The sequence below is a fragment of the Peromyscus californicus genome, unplaced genomic scaffold (genome assembly GCF_007827085.1).
Source record: "Peromyscus californicus insignis strain IS unplaced genomic scaffold, ASM782708v3 Scaffold_9__1_contigs__length_137607984, whole genome shotgun sequence".
Taxonomy (NCBI): Eukaryota; Metazoa; Chordata; class Mammalia; order Rodentia; family Cricetidae; genus Peromyscus; species Peromyscus californicus.
This window is the reverse complement of record NW_026294617.1, coordinates 42,441,022-42,463,146: the sequence shown is the minus strand read 5'-3', so window position 1 is coordinate 42,463,146 and position 22,125 is coordinate 42,441,022.

The window sequence follows — 22,125 nt, the reverse complement described above, 5'->3', positions numbered from 1 at the left end:
AGGAAATGTACCACAAACTGTGCTTGAAAGCAACAAATGACTCTGCTGAGTACATGGCATCAGGGGGCATCCTCTAAGGCTGGTAAATGGTGTCTGCAGGAACAGAAAGGTCATTTACAATATGGCTTAGTGGAAAGGCACGTGCTACCAAGCCTGAGTATCTGAGTTTAATCCTTGGGATCTATGTGATGGGAGGAGATGGCTGACTTTAACAATGTGCCCTCTGATCTCTACCTGTGCACTGTGGCACTCATGTGCCCACCTACATATATGCATACACACACACACACACACACACACACACACACACACACACACACACACACACACTGGAGCTAAGAAGATAAGCCTGAGAGCAGTGCACATGATGGAAGCCTGGCTTGTGAAGTCTCAGAGAGAAATATGAGAGCCCCTTTAAGACTCTATTGAGCTGTTCAGTACTTTGAATTAAGAATCTGTGGTTAGAGCCAAGTAGTGGTGGTGCATACCTTTAATACCAGCGCTCAGGAGGCAGAGGCAGGCAGATTTCTGAATTCGAGGCCAGCCTGGTCTACAGATCGAGTTCCAGGACAGCCAGGGCTACACAGAGAAACCCTGTCTCACAAAACCAACCAACCAACAACCAACCAACCAAACAAAGAAAACTTTGTGGTTCTCATCAGCTTCAGCTAAAGAATCGGCTGTGATGAACAGGACACCAGAATCACTGAAGTGAAACCTTGGCTTTGCTGGGACAATTGATGCTGGTCAACTGGGGCTGACAAATTAGCAGTGATTGAGAAGAGACCAGTGTCACCAAGGTGAAATCTCCTGGAAAATGTCTCTTCAGGGTCAGCACACAGAAATTGTGGTCCAGGGGCTGTCAAGGCTGTACCTCCTGCTGGCAGCTGCACTTGGCAATGTGGAGGAGTTTCCCATGTCCTTCTGGGTTTGAAGGCATGAAGAGGTTATGGAGAGGAGTTGAGGCTTAGTGCTGTGAGATTAAGAAAGGCTCCATTATGGTGATATTTTATTTGTACTGAAATGTGATTTTATTTGTATGTTAATAAATAAAGTTGCCTGGGGGTCAGAGCTAATAGCAAACCATAGCAGAGCTGGGCATTCATGGTGCATGCCTTTAATCCCAGCACTTGGTAGGCAGAGCTAGGTAGATCTCTGTGTGGTCAAGGGTACAGCCAGCATTGGAGACACACACCTTTAATCTCAATACCAACCACAGAAAATCTGGAGGTCTGTACAAATAGGCAGTGACGAGGTGGTCATGTGGTTGGGTTTACAACCAATGAGAAGGCAGAACAGAAAGTCTATATAAAGACAAACACACAGGAAGTAGGTCTCTCTTTGCTGAAGAGGCTAGCTGCAGCAGACGGGTAAGGCTCTTAGCTCTGATCTCTTGGCTTTCTTCTTTGCATTGGTTCTGTGTTTCTTATTTAATAAGATGGTTGGTTACTTCTACATTCCATTAACTTTTAGCAGAAATAGAAATAAATACTTTTTGTAATATGGCGAGAAAGTAGTCAAAAAGTTTTCCTAATTGACTATTCCTGGAATATAATCATTAGTTTGTTAAAGATTGTTTGACGTAAGATGTACACGGAAGGGTCTGTGCCCACACTGCCTACAAACAGTTCCAGGGATGTGTGGCTTCATTGTTTCCCTAATCTCCCAAATCCCTAAAGTGAAGCACTGATGTGATTAAGAAGCACCATGTTTATGGAGGTCTGATTGCTAATCTTAAAGCAGAAATATCCCAGTACATGTCAGCCAGAAAATTGGTGAACAATTTAGGCTGTAGACACTTCCAGGTTAACCTCCTAGGGACAGTATGGCCATCTTGGTGTTTCTGAATTCCGAACCTGCTTGACACTGCTTACACACTTTGCTGTGTAGGATAGTGCAGTGGTTTGAAAGAAAATGGACCCCAATGGGAGTGGCACTACTAGGAGGCAGCCTTCTTGGAGGAAGTGTGTCACTGTGGAGGCAGGCTTTGAGGTCTCATGTATGTTCAAGACACACCAAGTGTCTCAGTTCACTTCCTGTTGCCTGCGTATCAAGGCATAAAACTCTCAGCTCCTTCTGCAGCGCTGTGTCTGCCTGTGTGCCAAAACTAAAACAAAGACCTAATCCACCAAAGTCCATAGTTCTGGGAAAGTCTTTAAATGTACTAACTTTGCTTTTCAGCTTCTGTAGTTCTGTAGTTCGGCTTATGGCTAACTGTGCTTGTTAACCGAAGAATGTCGATACAGGACAGGGTTTTGTGCTTAAAAGGTCATCCTAAGGAAGGCTCGGGACTACAGTGGGATCCTGAACACCAGTGTAGTCATAGGCCCTATTGGCTTAAATCCAAGCTGTCTTCTCTGGTGAATGCCCCTACAACACATGCATATTTGTTGTTTCAGCATGTTGTGGCCTGAGGAGTCAAGTACACAGCACCGTGGCCAAGAGGATGATTTCCTAGGAGTCAGAGGTGCACATCTCCAAGTGTTGTCTTTCTCTATTTCAGACACTGTATTTTTCACCCTTATAGGAATGCCTTGGTTTATAGGTATCAGTCTGCCATCTAGTGGCATAAACTGAAAAATGCAAGCAATTCTTTCTCCTCCCCTCCCCTCCCCTCCCCTCCCCTCCCCTCCCCTCCCCTCCCCTCCCCTCCCCTCCCCTCCCTTCCCTTCCCTTCTCTCTTCCCTTTGAAGATAAATTTCTCTATTATGTAGTGCTGTCTGTTCTGGAACTTGCTCTGGAGACTAAACTGGCCTCAAACTCAGAGATCGGCTTGCCTCTGCCTCCACAGTGCTGAGATTAAAGACTTACACTACTGTGCCTGGCTTTTTTTGAGCAGTCTCTTCTTACTCCTTGAAGAATGTTAGACATAAAAATCTCAATGTACCAGGCTCTGCTGACTCCCTGTGGGAGACCTTGCCTTAGAGGGGGTGGGAATGGAGGGTGGGTTGGGTGGGAAGGCTGGAGGATGGGAGGAGGGAGGACGGGGGAATCTGTGGTTGATATGTAAAATGAATAGAAAATCTCTTAATAAAAAAATATGAAAAGAAAAAAAATCTCATGATTGAATTTCCCCTAAATACCTGTAGTATTTGCACCGGATTCTTCAAATACTTTTCCTAAGTTTTCTAAATTTCAGAAGACAGGTAAAAGTAAAACATTAATTTTTTAAGTCAGAGGGGTTACTTTTTTTTATTATATTGTTACTATCATTGTGGGTGTATTGAGATTGAGTGCGTGCGTGTGTGTGTGTGTGTGTGTGTGTGTGTGTGTGTGTGTGTGTGTTATGCATGACATGGAGTCCTGTGAATCCGAGAAGGCAGCTTTGTGAAGTCGGTTCTTTCCACCATTCCTCTCATCTGTATATGCTTTCTGATGATCAAATCCAGGTTGTCAGGTTTGCTGGGCATGTAAGCGCTTCTACCTCTGATGCCATCTTGCTGGTCCTGTTTTTCTTCTTTTGTTTGTGTCTTGCATTGCACGCATATTTGTAAGTGTGTAGAGCAGCTTGCATTCTAAACACTTATACTAGTGGGCATATCTCACAGCCCTTTTGTGGGCTAAGACTACAATCTCTTTCCCTTCCTTCCTCCTCATTCTCTCTCCAGGGCAATGCCATAAGATGGAGATTTTTATTCTACTTGTAGACACAAAGAAACTAAATTAGAGCAACCAGTTTCAAATCACACATCCAAAAAATCCCATTTCCAAAGCTAAGGTAACAGCGCTTGCCTCAGTACTGGCCACTGGAGCTGCTCCTCATTGATCTCGGTATTAGCTGCTGCAACTTAAATGACTCTGGAGCAAGTTATCATAGGAACAATGTTTGGCCGGGCGGTGGTGGCACATGCCTTCAATTCCAGCACTCAGGAGGCAGAGGCAGGCAAATATCTGTGAGTTCGAGACCAGCCTGGTCTACAGAGCGAGTTCCAGGACAGGCTCCAAAGCTACACAGAGAAACCCTGCCTCCAAAAACCAAAAACCAAAAAAAAAAAAAAAAAAAAAAAGCAATGTGTCCCTGGTCTGAGCAGAAGTCTTACCCTAAAACACAGGTCATTGGGGGCCGGCGGGGGTGGGGGTGAGTCAGTTGTCTTTTATGCTTTTTGTCATTAAAACACTCCCATGACAAATAATGATCACTTGATGTTGTATTTTCCTGGAACACAAATGAAATGATTCTAAGGCCCCAATAAAATTACGTTGCTCATTTCTTACACTAAAATAAAATTTGGAATAATCACTTCTAGGACAAGAGCAGAATAGTGAAAAGAGATATTTAAGTTTGTGATTATTTTGAATATCAGCCTCTCCACCCTCATTGGTTAATATGTGCAGAGGTAAGTTACCTCCTCTAAGGAGTCACCAAGCAACTCTTGAGGGGTAAAGTGGGCTTTCCTTAACTAAAAATACAAGGTATATCACTGAGGTGTTTGGGGATAATTCTAGAAGAGTCTGAGTGAAATGAATTGAGGGAAGGCTGTTTTTCATCTTCAGAACTCGTTGGGGTTTGAATAAGGAATGCCCTACCACAGGCTCAGCACCAGCTGGTGGTGTGAATTTTGGAGGAAGGGGCAATGGTAAGAGGTGGGTACACCTAGAGCGGTCTTGTCTCTTCCTCTCTGTGTGCCTCCTGCCTGTGGTGCAGTTGGTGGCCTCTGCAGACCATATGCTCCCACTTTTATTGTGTCTCATAGGCGCAGAGTCAATGGAGCTGAGGACTGTGGATGAAACCACACATAACCCATTCTTTCCTTCAGTTGTTCATGAGGTATGTTGTGAAACAACGAGAGGTCTCACTCTCACACTCTTCCTTTTGAGACAAGTTCATATTTTATTCAACTATAATCCACATCCACAGGAAATGCATATAAACCCGCTTAGTCAGAAGGTGAAGGCTTAGCAATTTTTGGAATCTGATTCCAAGCAAGTAAACACCACACCCAGCTCATTTCTCTAAGACATCCTTTCACTCACCAGCAAGGCCTCATAAGCAAGGAGACTGAGCATTTCTTCCCATTCCTATTGGAGGATTTATTAAGGCAACTCCACGTAGTTTAAAGGGAGGTTTATTAGGGGGTTTCATTTACAACAAGTAAAGGGATAGGTTATAGGATCCGGGAGAGGTGAAGTGCCGACCAGTGATGTTCTCTGGAGAACTCTGCTCAGTCTACATCCAGCATCCAGGATCACCAAGAACAAAAAGAGAGCCTGCACATCCGGATCTCGGGTCTTAAGGGCTCCTGTCTCGGCCCCGCCTCAGGGGCTGGTCATAGGTAGGTGTGACAGTTACTGGAAGCCTTACTGGGGGTATTGCTTCCAGGTTAAAGCTGGAACAGCTACCCACTACACATTTCCCCCTTCTGCTCCCTCCTCCCTTCCCTCTCTCTTTCCCTGCCTTCTTTCTCTTCTTCCTAAATCCTTGTGTTTCCTCCCTTTTCTCCCTTCCTCTCTTCCTCCTTTTCCTCTTTCTTCTTCTTCTGACAGGGTGTTTTTTTTAAAGTAGTCCAGGCTGGTCTCAAATCTGTCATCATCTTGCCTCAGTCTCAAGGTGCTGGGATTACAGGCATGGCCATCATGCCCAGTGGCTCAATTGGGCCTTTCTAAATGATGGATCTGCCCTGCCTGCATTAGACCTGTATGGGAAGACTGGATTTTGGACTTTGGAGAAGGTGGTTAATTTAAATTATTTTCACTGGACTTTAACCCTAGGATTTGAATGTATTAAAGGTTAGTGCCCCAATGGCAGAAGTGTAACTGTTGTAGCTACTACGGAAACCAACATGACACATCTAAAAGCTAAAAATAGAACTATCTTATGACTCAGCAACATCATGGATCTGTACCCAAAGATCTCTGTATTGTCCTACAGAGATGCCTGAACCCCCAAGTTCATTGCTGCTCTGATCACAATAATTAGAAACTGACATTAGCTTAGATGCCTGACAATTGATGACTGGATAGTGAAGATGTGGTACACACAAACAGTGGAATTTTATTCGGCTATAGAGAAAAGTTAAATTTGCAGAAAAATGGATAAAACTAAAATTATATTCAATGAGGCAACCCAGGCACAGAAAGCAAATGCCATCTTTTCTTTCTCATATGAATCCTAGTTTCAAGAATGTAGATTGTATGTTGAAGAGCATCTATAGAGACCAAAAGAAGGAAAACACACATGCATGAACACACCACCACCGCCGCCGCCGCCGCCGCCGCCGCCGCCGCCGCCGCCGCCGCCGCCGCCACCACCACAATAACAGGAATTGACAAGCATTGGTCATTGATATCTCTCAATAACAATAGACTCAACTTCCCAATAAAAAGACAGAATAACAGAGTGGGTGGGAAAACAGTATCTACTCTTGTGCTGCATACAATAAATACACCTCAACATCAAAGATAGACATCACCTCAGAGACAAGGGTTGGAAAAAGATTTTGCAGGCAAATGGACCTAAGAAGCATTCTAATATCTAATAAAATAGATCTTAAACCAAAATTAACCAAAAGAGATGGGGAAGGACAAGGCATACTCATCAAAGGAAAGATCCACCAAGATGACATTTCAATTCTTAATATCTATGCTCCAAACACAAGGGCACCATGTTTATAAAAGAAACATTACTAAAGCTTAAACCACACATTGACCCTCATACATTGAGAGTGGGAGACTTTAATACCCAAGGCTCACTGATTGATAGGTCATCCAGACAAAAACTAAACGGAGAAATACTGGAGCTAACAGATATTATAAACCAAATGGACCTAGCAGATATTTACAGAACGTTTCACCCAAACAAAAAAGAATGTACCTTCTTCTCAGCACCTCACAGAACTTTCTCCAAAATTGACTACATACTTGGTCACAAAGCAAGTCTTAAGAGACACAGGAAAATTGAAATCATTCCCTGCATCCTATCAGACCACCACTGATTAAGGCTGTGTTTCAACAAGAACAGAAACAACAGCAAGCCTACAAACTAATGGAAACTGAACAACTCTCTACTGAATGAAAATGGGCCAAGACAGAAACAAAGAAAGGAATTAAAGACTTCCTTGAATTCAATGAAAATGAATACACAACATAGCTAAACTTTTGGGACACAATGAAAGTGGTGCTAAGAGCAAAGTTCATAGCACTAGTGCCTACCTTAAAAAAAAGGAGAGATCTTCTACCAACAAATTAACAGCATACATGGAAGCTCTAAAACAAAAAGAAGCAAGCACATCCAAGAGGAGGAGATGGAAGGAAATAAACTCAGAACTGAAATCAATAAAATAGAAACAAAGAGGACAATACAAAGAATAAGTGAAACAAAGAGTTGGTTCTTTGAGAACATCAACAAGATAGACAAACCCTTACACAAACTAACTAACAGACAGAGAAAGAATATCCAACTTAACAAAATCAGAAATGAAAAGAAGGACACAACAGCTGACACTTAGGAAGTCCAAAGAATCATTAGGTCTTACTTTAAAACTCTGTACTCTACAAAATTGGAAAATTTAAAAGAAATGGATAATTTTCTTGATAGACACCACTTGCCAAAGTTAAATCAAGATCAATTTAAATAGATGTATTTAAATTTAATAATAAATTTGTCAAATAAAATTTAATAATAAATAAAATAAACCAATTTAAATAAACCCTAAGAAAATGGAAGTAGTTATTAAAAGTCTCCCAACCAAAAAAAAAACAGCCCAGGACCAGTCAGTTTTAGTGCAGAATTATACCAGAGTTGCAAGGAAGAGCTAAGGCTAATACTCTCCAAATTATTCCACAAAATTGAAAGAGAAGGAACATTGCCAAATTGATTTTATGAGGCCACAGTTAACCTGATACACAAACCACACAAAGATTCAATGAAGAAAGAGAATTACAGACCAATTTCACTCATGAATATAGATGCAAAAATACTCAATAAAATACTGCAAACTAAATCCAAGAACACATCAAAAACATCATCTACCACGATCAAGGTGGTGGTGGCGCACACCTTTGATCCCAGCACTCCAGAGGCAGAGACAGGCGGAACTCTGTGAGTTCGAGGCCAGTCTTCATTCCAGAGATGCAAGGATGGTTCGACATGAAAATCAGTCAATGTAATCCACCATATAAACAAACTGAAGGAAAAAAATTCCACATGATCATCTCATTAGATGCTGAAAAAGCCTTTGACAAAATTCAACACCCTTCATGATAAAGGTCTTGGAGAGATTAGGAATACAAGGGACATGCCTCAACATAATAAAGGCAATTCATAGCAAGCCTATAGCCAACATCAAATTAAATGGAGAGAAACTCAAAGCAATTACACTAAAATCAGGAACAAGACAAGGTTGTCCACTCTCTCCATATCTATTCAATATAGTACTTGAAGTTCTAGCCAGAGCAATCAGACAACTGAAGGAGATCAAGGGGATACAAATTGGAAAGGAATAAGTCAAAGTATCATTTGCATATTATGCCTTAGAGAAGATGTTAAAGAAGCCCTGTGATCGAGCTTCACCCCTTTACAGCCTGCCCAGTGTCAACCTATTCACACCCACGGAGGCAGCTACAGACCTTAGTCTGAATGAAAGTTCCTTTCTACTGTGGTTTGGCTTCCTCTCAGTTATGGTATAGAAACAGTCTTTCCTATCCAGGGTTCCAGAGAGGGACATGTCTATCTCTACCACTGGAGACAGTCCTGTAGGTCTGAAACAGTTAGCCCTATGATTCGGTCCCAACATAATTTAGGCACAGTCTAGAGCAAGTTCTGCAGTTGCCGGGGAGCCATGCAGCCACTTAGCATGATGCTTCATGATGACTCAGTGGGGACTCACATCTGGCAGCTCACCTAGTGTATGATGCTTGCATCTGATAATGTTCCCTTCCGTATTTATGATGAACTTGGCCTTGGCTTTCTGAAACACCTCCTTTCTTCCATGAACCCCAGCACTACCAATTGCTTCAGGTCCAGTGAAGAAAATCATGCTTCTTTAAAGAACAGAAAAAAGCAAAAACTAAAATTCATATTGACCTTTCCAGAATCAGTATGTATCTGGTATTGATTAATTAGTAAATCGAAATGTGGACATGTTAAGTAGAGTTTCTGTAACATGTTTCCAAATCTTTATAGAATAGTTCCTTTTATGGACCTTGAGATCTAAAAGACATAAACACTGGAAATATTTCTCAGGAAAATCCATTAAAAAAATTAGGAAGGATGCTGTTGTTACTGCACTTCCTAGATAACTTATGGCTTCACTGAGCAGAATGTTTTAGGTAGACAGCAGTTGGCAGATGTTTCTCAGGTATTATTGTTGACTTATGTGCAATGAATGGTTTTAAATTAAAACCCACATCTAACTTATCTGATATATCTGTTTGCTCAAACACTTAACAAAAATAGAAACAAAAACTGGCAGTGGTGGCACACACCTTTAATCCCAGCACTCCGGAGGCAGAGGCAGGCAGAACTCTGTGAGTTCGAGGCCAGCCTGGAGAGAAGAGGTGGGGGTGCAAACCCAGCATCTGCTTCTGTAAGCCTCCATCTTTCTTGGTGCCTGCTCTTTTAAATATCTGTTACTGAACAGGCAGTACCCCTTTCCTCAGCCTTTTGGTCTTGATGTTTCTGCAACGGTGCCTGAGTGGTTTGAGTCGGAGGCCCCTGAAGTGAGACACAGCCTCTGGTGGTGCCAGGGTTAGAAGCAGGTTCAGAGGAGGCTATGGTAGGACTCCAGGGTATGGCAGTCAGAGCAGAGGGCAGTGGAGGAGAGTTCAATCTGGTTCAGTTTTACACTTAGACTCTGTATGATTGCCTGACGACTTAGGGTGTATGCAAGAGAGACCAAATGTGTGTGTGTGTGTGTGTGTGTGTGTGTGTGTGTGTGTGTGTGTGTGTGACAGAGAGAGAGAGAGAGAGAGAGACAGATAGACAGAAACAAATAGACAGAGAGAAAGAGACAGAGACAGAGACAGACAGAGACAGAGAGAAGGAGAGACAGAGAGACACACAGAGAGAAAGAGATAGAAAGAGAGGAGATAGATAGACACACACACACACACACACACACACACACACACAGAAATAGAAAGGGAGAGAAAGAGAGAGAAAGGAAGAAAGAGGGGGTATGTGTGCCTGCTAGAGCAAGTTTGAAGGAAATAAACAAATGTGGTAATGGTTTATAATTTACAAATTGCTAAAAACAACTTAACTATTAGAGTTTGACATGCTGTTTAGTATATGTAAGTTAGCATATGTTTAGTACAAAGGGCTACTTTTGCCCAATTTATTCTTCGTGAATTTCCTGGTTTCTAATTACCGTACCACAGACCACACCACAGAAGAAATCCGCTTTCAATTGTCGTCTGAAGGCTTCCTGTCTCCCTCACTCGGCTCTAATCCACTACAGTGCTGAGCACGTCAAGACTGTGTAAAGATGGGAATAGAAAACTTGCGCTTGTTGACTGTGGCGCCTGTCATTCTGCTTGGCTGATGAAATCACTTAAAAAGCAGAATGTGGTTTCTGTCATCAGTATGCATCTACTAGTCATCAGTAACACAAGATCGTATTTAGATTGGGTTGCTTGGGTTTGATCTTCCAGGCTCCTTCTCTTTTAATTTTTATACATTTTCCTCAGAGATTAAAAAAAAAACTAATTGGTGCCAATGAAATGCATAAAATATATGCCATAGAAGTTTCTAGACTTTGTATAAGATGAGGAAGATGAGTTAAGCCAGAAACAGATAATCAATAAAGTGAAATCCTCTAGCTAATTTAGCTGTGTCTCTAGTCCCACCAGAGAAGGGGAAACTTGTAAGATTGGGAACATTGAAAGAGCTCCAAGACGCGTCGCGTTCACAGGACCATGCCAGCTTTAGACTCACTGCTTCTTTTCTTCCCTAAAGTTTTAAAATTATTTTTTTAAATGTGCATGTGTGTGTGCATGTGCATGTGCGTGTGCGTGCGTGTGCGTGTGTGTGTGTGTGTGTGTGTGTGTGTGTGTGTGTGTATGTATCACAGTGTGTATGTTGAAGTCAGAGGATAACTTGTGGGAATCAGTTCTTTTCTTCCATCATGTTGATTCCAGTGATCAAACTCAGGCCATCAGGGTGGGTGGCAGGTGCTTTGAGGTGGTAAGCCATTTTTGCTAGTCTGAGACTAATAGCTTCTTTTGATCCATCCTAAGTAAAACAAAGGGCAAGTTAAAAAAAAAAAAAAGACAATGTCTAAGTAACCACAGGCTAGAACACATTTCAGTACTTCTACAAAACCTACCACATACAAATATAAAGTTCACAGTGTTCAACATCTAATCCGAATGACTAGGCCTATTATTTCCTGGAGCTGTTGCAATCTCCCACAAAGTAGGTGTATCAAAGCATTGGCAGTGTGTCTTCCCACAGTCTGGAAACTATCAGGTCATGCTTCCTCTGAGATGTCTCCCTTGCCACTTCTCAGCTTCTGGTGGTGCCTTTTGACCCTGGGAGTTGTTTGATTTGTAGCTCTGTTCCTCTGTTCTCCGCATCTGCTATCGCATGGTGCCCTCCTTGTGTGTCTCTGTCTGATGTTACAGGGACAGTCATGTTGGATTAAAGACCCACCTTACTTCAACATGGCTTCCTTTTAACTCAACCTTCTATGTTTTTTTTTTTTTCTAATTAAGGTTACCTTCTGAAGTGTTAGGCATTAGGGCTTCAACATATCATTTGTGAAGTAAGAAATAAGATACCATAAGAGGCAAGTGGGAAAATAATCCTTTATTCAGGAGAAAATTAGCCAATAGAAATAGACGCAGAAACCATGATGATAATGAGATTGGCAGACACAGATGTTATAGCAACCGTGGTATAAATGCTCCCTCCACTCTCCTTTGGATAGTTTTTATTGCCATGTATACTTGGGATTAATTATTTTAACATTATTCCATTCTGTCTCTACACAGGACAGAAGTGACTGCTATAATTGATAATATGAACCTTCTGTGGATACGAGTTACAGAATTGTACAGAACAGCTACTTAATCCCTAAAATGGGAATAATAATTTTTACATCATAAATAAGTTGTGATAAGTGAATAGGAACTTTATAGTTTGCTTCATATTGAAATGTCAATAAACAGTAGCAAGTTATATTGTTAATAAAACTTAAGGAGATAATAAAACCATTTACAGGTTAAACTGTTATCTGTCTATGATAGACATGGCTGAGCACAATCAATACAACAATAATGGTTTTGATTTATTGTTCTAGACATTAGTTGTCAAGACAAATTAGGATGGAGAAAAAGTCATGTCTGAGTAAGCAGTCTTAGTTACAGAGTATTTCTAAAGAATCCACTTTTTATTATGTTTAGTCACAACTAGCAGTTAAACCTAGGTTATGAAGTTTTGCCTAATACACATCTGGCTGTTTCTCAGTGGAATCCTTTTATAATACATGGGTAACAGTACTGAAGTACTTTCTTGAGTTCTGTGGACCAGTCTGGAAAATGGGCAGACCCTAGGAGGGGATTTTGGGAAACAGTTTTATAGATGAATTTCTAAACTGTCTTATTAAATAAGAAACACAAAGCCAAATATAGGGGTGAAAGCCTTAGAGAGCAGGGAAATAGTGACAGACACCAGCTAACCTTAACTCACTATGCCACCTAGCTTCCCAAGAGCGCTACTTCCTGTCTACCCAGGCTTTTATTGCCTTGCTGTTCTGCCCTCTCATTGGCTCTTAGCCCAGCTACCTCACTTCCTTGTTACTGCCTGTCTGTACAGACCTCCAGGTCTCTATGGTTGGTAATGGGACTAAAGGCATATGTCACTATGCTTGGCTGTTCCCTAATATGTCCTTGAACACACAGAGACCCTGCCTGCCACGTGATCGGATTGAGGGTGCGTGCTAACACTGCCTGACTTCTATGTTTACTTAAAAATGGCTGGCTATGTCCTCTGATCTCCAGGCAAACTTTATTAACATACAAATAAAATATCAGCACACTGATATGTTGACAGAAGTTGTAGATAGCTTAAGAACTACTTTTGGGACTTGTGGCTAAGGTTGTCCATGGAACTCAACTCCTAGCCCACAGCTTCTGAGCTAGTTCTGGTTAGTGTGAAAATTGAATTTAGCTGAAGGACACCAGGCAGACACTGACAATTGGTGGGTTTGACAACATCCATACACTTTGGTGATTACATGTGTTCTGTGTTGAGGGTTGGGACCATAAATATATAGAAAATAGCTTGCGTTTTTTTCCTGGGACTCAGAAAAAATAACACCCCAAAGTGTGGCATTTGACAAACTGAGTTGGAAAAACATTCTCAGAATCAGAGTGTTTGGGGCTGTTCCTTAAACTGCAATCTTCTTTGGTCCTCCCTTTCTTCTGTAGCTCAGGGAGAGGCTGTCTCCAAAGTTCTCTTCTTTCCACACCACAGATTTGCCAAACAGGAACTCCATAATTGCCCACAGTTCTCGTCATTAGAGAAAACACTGAAAATCAAGCATCACACTTCAACTCCAGGTCTCAGGGTGTTTTTGGTTTCTCAGCTCATTTAATTCACCTAAAGTAATTTACTACCCTCTAAAATGCCTCCATCCTTTCTTTTTCTCTATGTTGTGTGACTTTTTTGAGGGAGCAAATATCTATCCACTCCATATGGGGCACTGGTAACAGAACAAAGACCCGAGTCCAGCCAACTGAACGGTGGTTACAGGAGTGAGGGAACAGTAAGAAAGAAAGGAAGCCACCAGATGCCAGGTGATTACTGAGAGAAGCATGGGGGTCTCCAAGTCACTAAAAACCCATCCCACCGTGGACAACAACTTCACCCCTGGAACTCTTGGCATAACTTGAAGAAAGCTGGGTACAACTGAGAGTCTCCTTTCTCCAGCAGTTGTTTCTGTTTGCATAACCTTAGGGAGGGGCCTTGGGAATTTCCTAAGTCTCAGGACCTTCCTGAGACTTTGAAGTTCTGTTTTGTTTACTTCCTGAGTCTTGAGGGACTGTTGGGACGTTTCAGTTCGGAGGACACAGCTGTGCAGCACCCTGTTCTAGGAGAGTGTTTACTATTGAACTCTGACCCTTCTTCAGACTTCGTATCTGAGATGTCCTCTGTGCTTAAGTACACGTTCATACATCTTTATGGCTTTTCTCCTTTGAATGTGTCAGCTGACCATTTCAGTGAACTCAGCTATTGAACCTTCAGAAGGGAGAGTGAACTTCCTTACAATACTTTTAAATGCTTTCTTTTTTTATGAGCTGTTTTCTTTCGTGGTAATAACTCCTCTTAGGAGGCTTCAACTAGCAAAAACTACGTGACAATTCTTTTGTAGATGGAGGCACCACTTAACTATGAGGCACGACCTGAACGGAGCAGCCATGGATGCTGGAGCACCTGTCCCTTGAGGTGCAGTTTTCTAAGTGCCTGGCATCTGGTGGCCTCATTTCTTTCTTATTGTTCCCAGAGCCATGGGACTTCTTATTGCCATTGTATTATCTCTGTGTTAATTTAATGTCCCTTTTAGTGTTCCAGTGACATTGTAACCAAAGTTTTTGGGTTACTCTATTTTTAAATGCCTAGCATAATTGCTTTTCTTTGCTATCTTTTAAGAAAGCTTTGTGTGTGTATATGATGTGTGTGTGTGTTTGCTCTGTGTGCACACATGTTTCTCTGTGTGCGTGAAGGCTCGTGCATGCCAGGACACCTCACGTTTTGTTCTCAGCCTTCCATCTTGTTGGAGACAGGTTGCTTGTGGTTGTAGCTGTGTTTGCCAGGCTAGGGGCCTGTCAGCTTCCACAGTTCCTTCTCTCCACCAGCTACCATCTCTCTGCAGGAGCACTGTGATTCCAGATGTGTGCCACTGCACTTGACTTGATGTGGGTTCTGTGGATCCAAAGTCAGGTCTTTACACTTGCACAGAAGGCTCTTTACTCATTCTGCTGTTTCCCAAGTTCCAGCTGTTATTTGGATGAGGCCCCAAACTGATGCTGTATACCAGAAGGAACAAACACCAACAACAAGATAAATATCAACGAGGACAGAAGGTTTGTGAGCTGGAAAAAAGAGCTGAGACCTGGGATATTATATTTCAAGGGCAAGCTGACTAATTTAGCTAATGACTTCTTTGGGGCAAAGTGCATTGCCATAATGAAACTCCTCCTAATGATTTCCTGACCTCTAGTTAGGTGTCCTGGCAGAAGTCTCACATGCTAATTATGGCATAGATTGTTAGTTTTTTTAAATGTGAAGACTTTTGGATGAATTTTACAGTTGTTCACCCTTAAGTTCCTCTTGAACTCGTCTCATGGTGTGCACTGCCTCTTAGACAGTTAACAGAAAAGTTCCATGTAGTCCCTGTCAGGTTCAGATAAGATGAGTAAGTCAGAGAGGCCACACATGTCAGACATGGAAAGTATTTTGCAGCCTAGTGACAGTATGTCACATAGTAGTGTGATCCGTGTCAGTAAGATTGTGTTTGAAAAGTCATTAGTCCAGAAATGTGACAGTAAAATGTAGATAAGTGTGGAGTGAACTGAAATCCTGTGATGGCACAAAAATAAGGACTGCTATCAATTTCTGAATGTGTCATAATTAAAATGACCATATATTTGCCTTCCTTTGCATAAGATAAAATGCTTTTTCTCCATAACATTTTATAAAGTATTTGTTGCATGTCATTTTTTGGGGGATCATTTTTGAGTTTATTATTTTAATTGTTTGCTAGATCCCTCTTGTGTTGTTGTTATTCACACAGAAGAGAATCTGGATTTGGTCCCTGTGAACTACTGGGGACTGTATGCATCCTAGTTTGCCTGTGGGCTTCTGGTGGATCTGATTTTTACACAGATGTGCCTTACACCCTCAACAGATCAAGATGATGGCATCATCAACTGGAGATGTTTGCCACTCTTTGAAAATATCATTTGCAATTCGCTTGAGAGTGGCTCAGCTGCCTGGCTTTCAGATTGTCAGTATGTTAATGTGGAAAAGAGCATCTGCTGGATAGTGACGACCTGTGACAACAATATGTCCTAGGTTTTGGTCTATGAAAGCTAAATCACTTCTATGTGGTTCAAACATGCTGGTGTTTCCCTTCTGTGAGTTGGGTTTCTTTCTGGTTCCCATGCCATCTATAGAATTTAAGCCTTTCTTCTAAAGTTATGTATGAGTGAGGCTTCAACGTGACCGTAGTTCTTTTTTGGCTTTCACCATTGACTTACACAGCTCATCCCAAACCATAGAGGTCACCCTCTCTATAAGTGATTCTCTGTGTGACCATAGATTGGAGCTGAGGGAATGACACAAATAAGGGAAGGGTGTATATGCCATTGTTTCACACATTTTTAATGAACTGCTGCTGGACCCATGCTCTGTCATGACTTGGTGTGTTTGGAAGAACCAAGCTCATGATGAGCACTTCTGAGGGCCTGGTGTCCCATGTAGTGGCATTTGCTCCACCCATGACCCTGGGCTATATGGCCCAAAAGGAGGCGGTTCTTCCTGCCATTGTACGTGACCTCTGATTAGGACACAGATCCCTTCTCCCGGCTCTTGGCTGCAAGGTGGGTTGGTTCCTGGCCAGATCAGAGGATGGCTTCTATTCTGTTCTGTAATTGTGGGTGTATTTTCTCAATTTATATCTTAATAAATTCTGTTAATAGATTCACGTGGACTGATCATAATAGTCCTATGGTTAAGTATTCCTTCTCTCCAGAACACCAAGATTAGTGCAACAGCTGCCTTTTTTTTTTTTTTAAATACCTTTTGTTTATTCTTTGTGGTTTTCATGTAGTGCATCTCGATCCCATTCATCTCCCTGTTCATCGGTACCTGCCCTCTGCCTTTGCAACCTCCCTTCCAAAATAAAATATAATTTAAGAGAAAAGAAAAAAAGAGAAAAAAATAAAAAGAAAAATATTGTCATGGAAGTTGTAGTGTGAGTCACATAGTAAATCCTTTAGTTCATGTATCTTTACTTGCAAGTGTTCATTGCAAAGAATCATTGGTCTGGTTTGAGGCTTCTGGTTTCTGCTACATTATCTACACAGGGCTCTCAATGGGACTCCTTTTAGATATTCTGTTGTTGCCCTGTGTCATAAAGATCCTGCAGTTTTGGACTAGCCCTTTTTCATGCTCCAGAAGATCATAGATGGGGTAGATGTTGGGATGGGCCAACTCATAGCTCTGGTTATCAGCCTAGGTGGTTGCAGGGTTGGTCAGTATGCCAGGTCTTCACCATCTTCATCACTAGGGTGAGCTCTCCAGCATTGCCCTGGTTAGTCCACTCTATGCAGCAAGAAGCAAAGGACAGGACCAATTCTCTTGCCCTCATGACTTCTGGGTGGCTCACCCACACCTACACCTTCTGGGCCAGTTCTACTGTGTTGCTCAGGTGAGACACAGGGGCCACTCTCCCAAGTGCAGCTGGTGAGGGGCAGAACAGCTCTTCTGCTCTTGACCTCAGGGCCAGCTCTCCTACCTGCCATAAGTGTGATGGGTGGAGGAGGGCATCTCTCCCTTGCCCATGCCGTGGTATGGCAGATGGGGCGGGGGCAGATCTCCCATGCTCACTTTTTCAGGTTAGCTCACCCACACACTCGTCAACAGGGTCAGCTGTACTGTCCTGTCCAGGTGAGGTGCAAGGCCCACTTTCCTGAGTGCTGCAGTTGGTAAGGGGGAGGGTAAACTTCCTTGCTTGCTGCAGATGGCGAGGTGTTAGGATGGGAGGGCATCTTTCCCTGCCCTTACCACCACATGGCAGATGAGGGGGGCTGTGCCAGCTCTGCCACTCCCACACCCTCAGTGCCAGCTCACCCACACCCTGCCAACAGGGTCAGCTCCACTGTGCTGCCCAGGCAAGGTGCAGGGCCTGCACTCCCGAATGCTGCAGCCAGTGAGGTGCAGGGCCAGCTCTTCCATTCTCATGACCGAGGGTCAGCTTTCTAGCCTGCTGCAGATGGCCAGGAATGATGGGCAAGAGGGGGACATCTCTCCTTTGCCTATGGTAGTAGCTGCTTTTTAAAATGAATATGGCATGACCCTGCTCCAGAACCCCACGCCCTCTATTGTCATCGTTTTTTGAGCTTACTACACCATATGGCATTTTTTTTCTCAGTACCAGTATTTCTAATACTTAGAGTCTTCTTGCTCATAGGTCCCAAAGGTCAAGACTGCTTTCCTGCTGTGGTCTGGATGCTGAAGAGCTCTCATTTGCTGGGCCCCATTTGAGTTTAGCAGCCTTTGTGTTGCTTGGGATAGGAGCTAGAGCAGCATTTCCAGGTGTGAACTATGCTGTGTGCAGAAGCTGAACACAAGTTTCTGACCACAGGCTCTGAAATGGTCCCTACAGGTTCCAGTGTTTTGGCTTTGTCCTATTAGATGGTAAAGAAGCCCAAGGGGTGGAGCTTGGTAGGAGATCTTACGTCATTTGGCGCTCTGTTGCTTTTCTATTGCTGCAGCAAAACACTGACTGAAAAGAACTCGGGGAGGAAAGGGTTTATTCTGCCTCACAGACCCATTATGAAGGGAAGTCAGGGTAGGAATTCAAGGCAGAAACTTAGAAGCAGGAACTAAATAAAGCAGGAGTCATGGAGGAGTTCTGCCCATTAGCTTGCTCTCCATGGGTTAGCTTGCTTTCTTGTACAACTTAGGACTATTGCCCAGGGGTAGCACTGTCCACAGTGGGTGGGCCCTCTCATGGCAATCATCAATGAAGAAAATGCCTGAAGACTTGCCCTCGGGCCAATCTGATGGAGACATTTTCTCAGCTGTGGTTCCCTCTTCCTAGATGACTCTTGTTACATCAAGTCCATAAAACAAAACAACAACAGAAAGTAACAGGCCTGCTTGGGATTATGGGATGCTTGTCTCCTCCTTTCTCTTATTTCGTAGATGTCATGATGATCTGCCTTACCATAGGTCCAAAAGGAATGGAGCTAACAGTCATGGATTGAAACTTCTAAATTTATGAGCCCAAACAAATATTTTCTCTCTATAAATTATCTTGGGTGTTCATTACATCAATAAAAAGTTCACTGACACAAGGATAGAAGAAGAGAAGATGGCAGAATTTGTTTTATTCTTTGGAGAACATTTATTGGCTTGCTCCTCACCTTCAGAGTCCCAAATTTCTGATATGGCCTTTAAAAGCTTTGTAAGGCTTAGCAGGGTCTCCAGCATGCAATGTTTTTCACTCATTCAGCCCAAGCAATGCAGTGTTACAGGATTAATGAATTAATGTGTCGTGTCCAACTTATGTGGCTTTGGGGTGAATTCTGCCACCAGACGAGAGTTGAACTGTAAATGCACACTGCTGTCTATCTCATGAGAATGCAAACAGTTTATGATCCTCTCTTCTGACTGGAATAAAAAAGACAATACTTGACAAATCTGTGGCTGTGTTCCACATGCCCAAGGCTGTGTGAATCTGTAGAGAAAAATGCCACATCTGGCATCACAGCTGAAATTGGGATTTCTATGGCGATGGTTCAATATTCTACTCTAGACTCGATTTGGTTTCTGCAGAGGCAAGCCTGGAGAATTAAATAAAGACATGACAGAGACCATTACCCTTGACTCTTTTCCATCCTTAAGAGTGCCATTGTTTCTGGCCATCCCTTTGCTCCTGGTATCGATACATTTGATACTATTTTCTTCCTCTGGTTGGGACACAGCTCCAGAAGCTTCAGTTTGACCTGCTCCACCATTATGTCACATCACACAAGCCAAGGACCCAAAGCTGGTATTATATGTGCCAACACTGAAACTGACCAACAATACCAATTTCAATAAGGACTAGACCCATTTGGTATGTTCAAAGACCCAATTGATTCTGTCTGATACTCTTCCCTTTTATTCCTCCAAAGTCAGACAGATACTTCCTATGTCTGAGAAGACATGTCAGCTCTGATCTTGTGCCTGTATGGAACAGGAAATATTTCACACAGAATTAAGCAAAACAAAACAGAAGAGAAAAATGAGTTTGTTGCCTATAAGTATGTGTCACAAATACAGAGCATTATCACAGGAACGGTACTGGTGGGGTGGATACAGGGACCTGAAGGTGAGTGTGGGGATTAAAGTCTGTATTTATTTCTTTTTTTCATGACTGTGATAAATTTGCTGATAGAAGCAGTTTAAACAAGGGAAGTTACTTTGACTCATACTCTGAGGGAACAGCCTGTCTGTCAGGGCAAGAAGACCTTGAGGCGGCTGGTCCCTTGGACTCCTCAGCCAGGAAGCAGGGAGGTGAGGCTGCTGCTTGGCTCCCTTTGCCTTTTTAGTCTCCTTTTGTTTACCCAATGTGGAATCCCCCACATTTACGGTGGGTCTTTCTGCCTCAGTTAACCTGATCCAGAAAATTCCTCACAGACATGCTCAGAGGTTCATTTCTTTAGTGATTCTGAGTCTTACTGGCAGCCAAGATTAACCACCACAAAGACTATTATTCTGAAATTTGTACAAACAGCACATTCCTGGATTCTTTGGGGGTTTAAATGAAAAAAGAGATCCGGTGATAATCAATAGGAGTACACTGCCATTTTTATTTCAGAAACAAATAGCCTATCACCTCAAGAATTCTAGACATTTTTATTTAAAACAAAATATCATAGTAAATTACTAGTTCTGAATTGACAGGCACATATCCCAGGGAAATATGGTTATGAACAAATGACAAGAAGGAGTAAACTGTTGATTAATTTCATTTTTAAGTGCACAGTGCCCTTGACAGTTATAGTAAATATTTCCATCTAATATGAAGCTTTTTGCTGTCTGTCTCTTAATCTGGTTCCCCCCAAATAGAATTCATATCAATGCTTAGTGCTCTAGTGTTTTCAACAAAATCGTATTAATATTAAGCAGTATGTTATTTTCTGTTCAATAGCTATAAATGTTGACATGGTTCTCAAAACAATCATTCATCATGTGTTGTTTTCTGAAAGCCTAAACAGTATATACTGTTAGAAAATAATATTTTAAAATCCTCATGTTCATAATCCTTGACTAATGCTTGCATGCATATGTAATGTATATACACGTGTATTTATTTGTGCATACACATATTCAAAATTCTATATTCAGAATGAAACTGTCATGCACATTTTCGAAATTTTCAAGACTCTCAGCTCTGTGTCCTGACGAAGCAAGAAGCAGGTCGCCAGCGGTCAAGTCCTGGCTCACTCACCCTTGGCTGTCTTTCACAGTAACGGGGGCCCTCTGCATTGAAAGGTTTGAGGTGTCTCTTAGAAACAGAACACTAGCAGAGCAAGCCCAAGAAAGCTCAGTTCAGTTCACAGCACCAAAGAAGGAGGGAGATGATCAGGAGGAGGCAAAGGAGGAAAGAAGGGGATGCTAAAGATGGCCAGAGAATTGAAAATCTGAGATCAGGCTTATTAGATCCATACTGGGGAACTTAAAAAACAAACAAACAAACAAAACAAAAGCATACCTCTCAGGCCTTTGCTTAGTATAGTAACTCAGAGTATCTGGAAGAGGGACTTATAAACAGCCAGATTTGGAATCACAGATTTGGTTCAACAACCTTCATAATTTCACGGCTTCAGTTATGGTTGCCAGTCCTTTGTGGAGGTGCCTTCATGAACACACTAAATCCGTGTTTTTGGTCTGGTGGGGTATTATGTGGTACTATGTCCTGCTGTTCTCAATGTCCCTGCTCAGAAACCCTCGCCATGTCCTGCTTAGAGCAAGAGCAGAAGATGTTTTGGGTCAATGAATCAATAAATTTGGGTTTCAGACTTTGTTTTCAGACAAAGAGAGAAAGCAGAATGTTATTCTGAAAATAAGGACCAAATCCTGTTTTTCTTCTTTTATCTAACACTGGCCACAGCCAGTGGTTGACCTAGATCATGTAGGGTATAATTGTACCAAGTGTACCCTATGATGTTCACACAATGACAAAATTGCCTAATGAAGCATTGCTCAGGACAGGTCCTCATCAATGATACATGGCTGGATTATTAGTCCACTCTACAGATGAGGAAACTGAAAAAAACAGATTAATGGCACCTAGATTCTACTCAGAAGGATTAAGTCCAAGCCTTTCTGGAGGATTTGGAGAGGCAAGGGGCCGCAGAGCTAGGTGTCTGCCAACGAGGAGCAAGGGAGAAAGAGAGGGTGTCAACAAG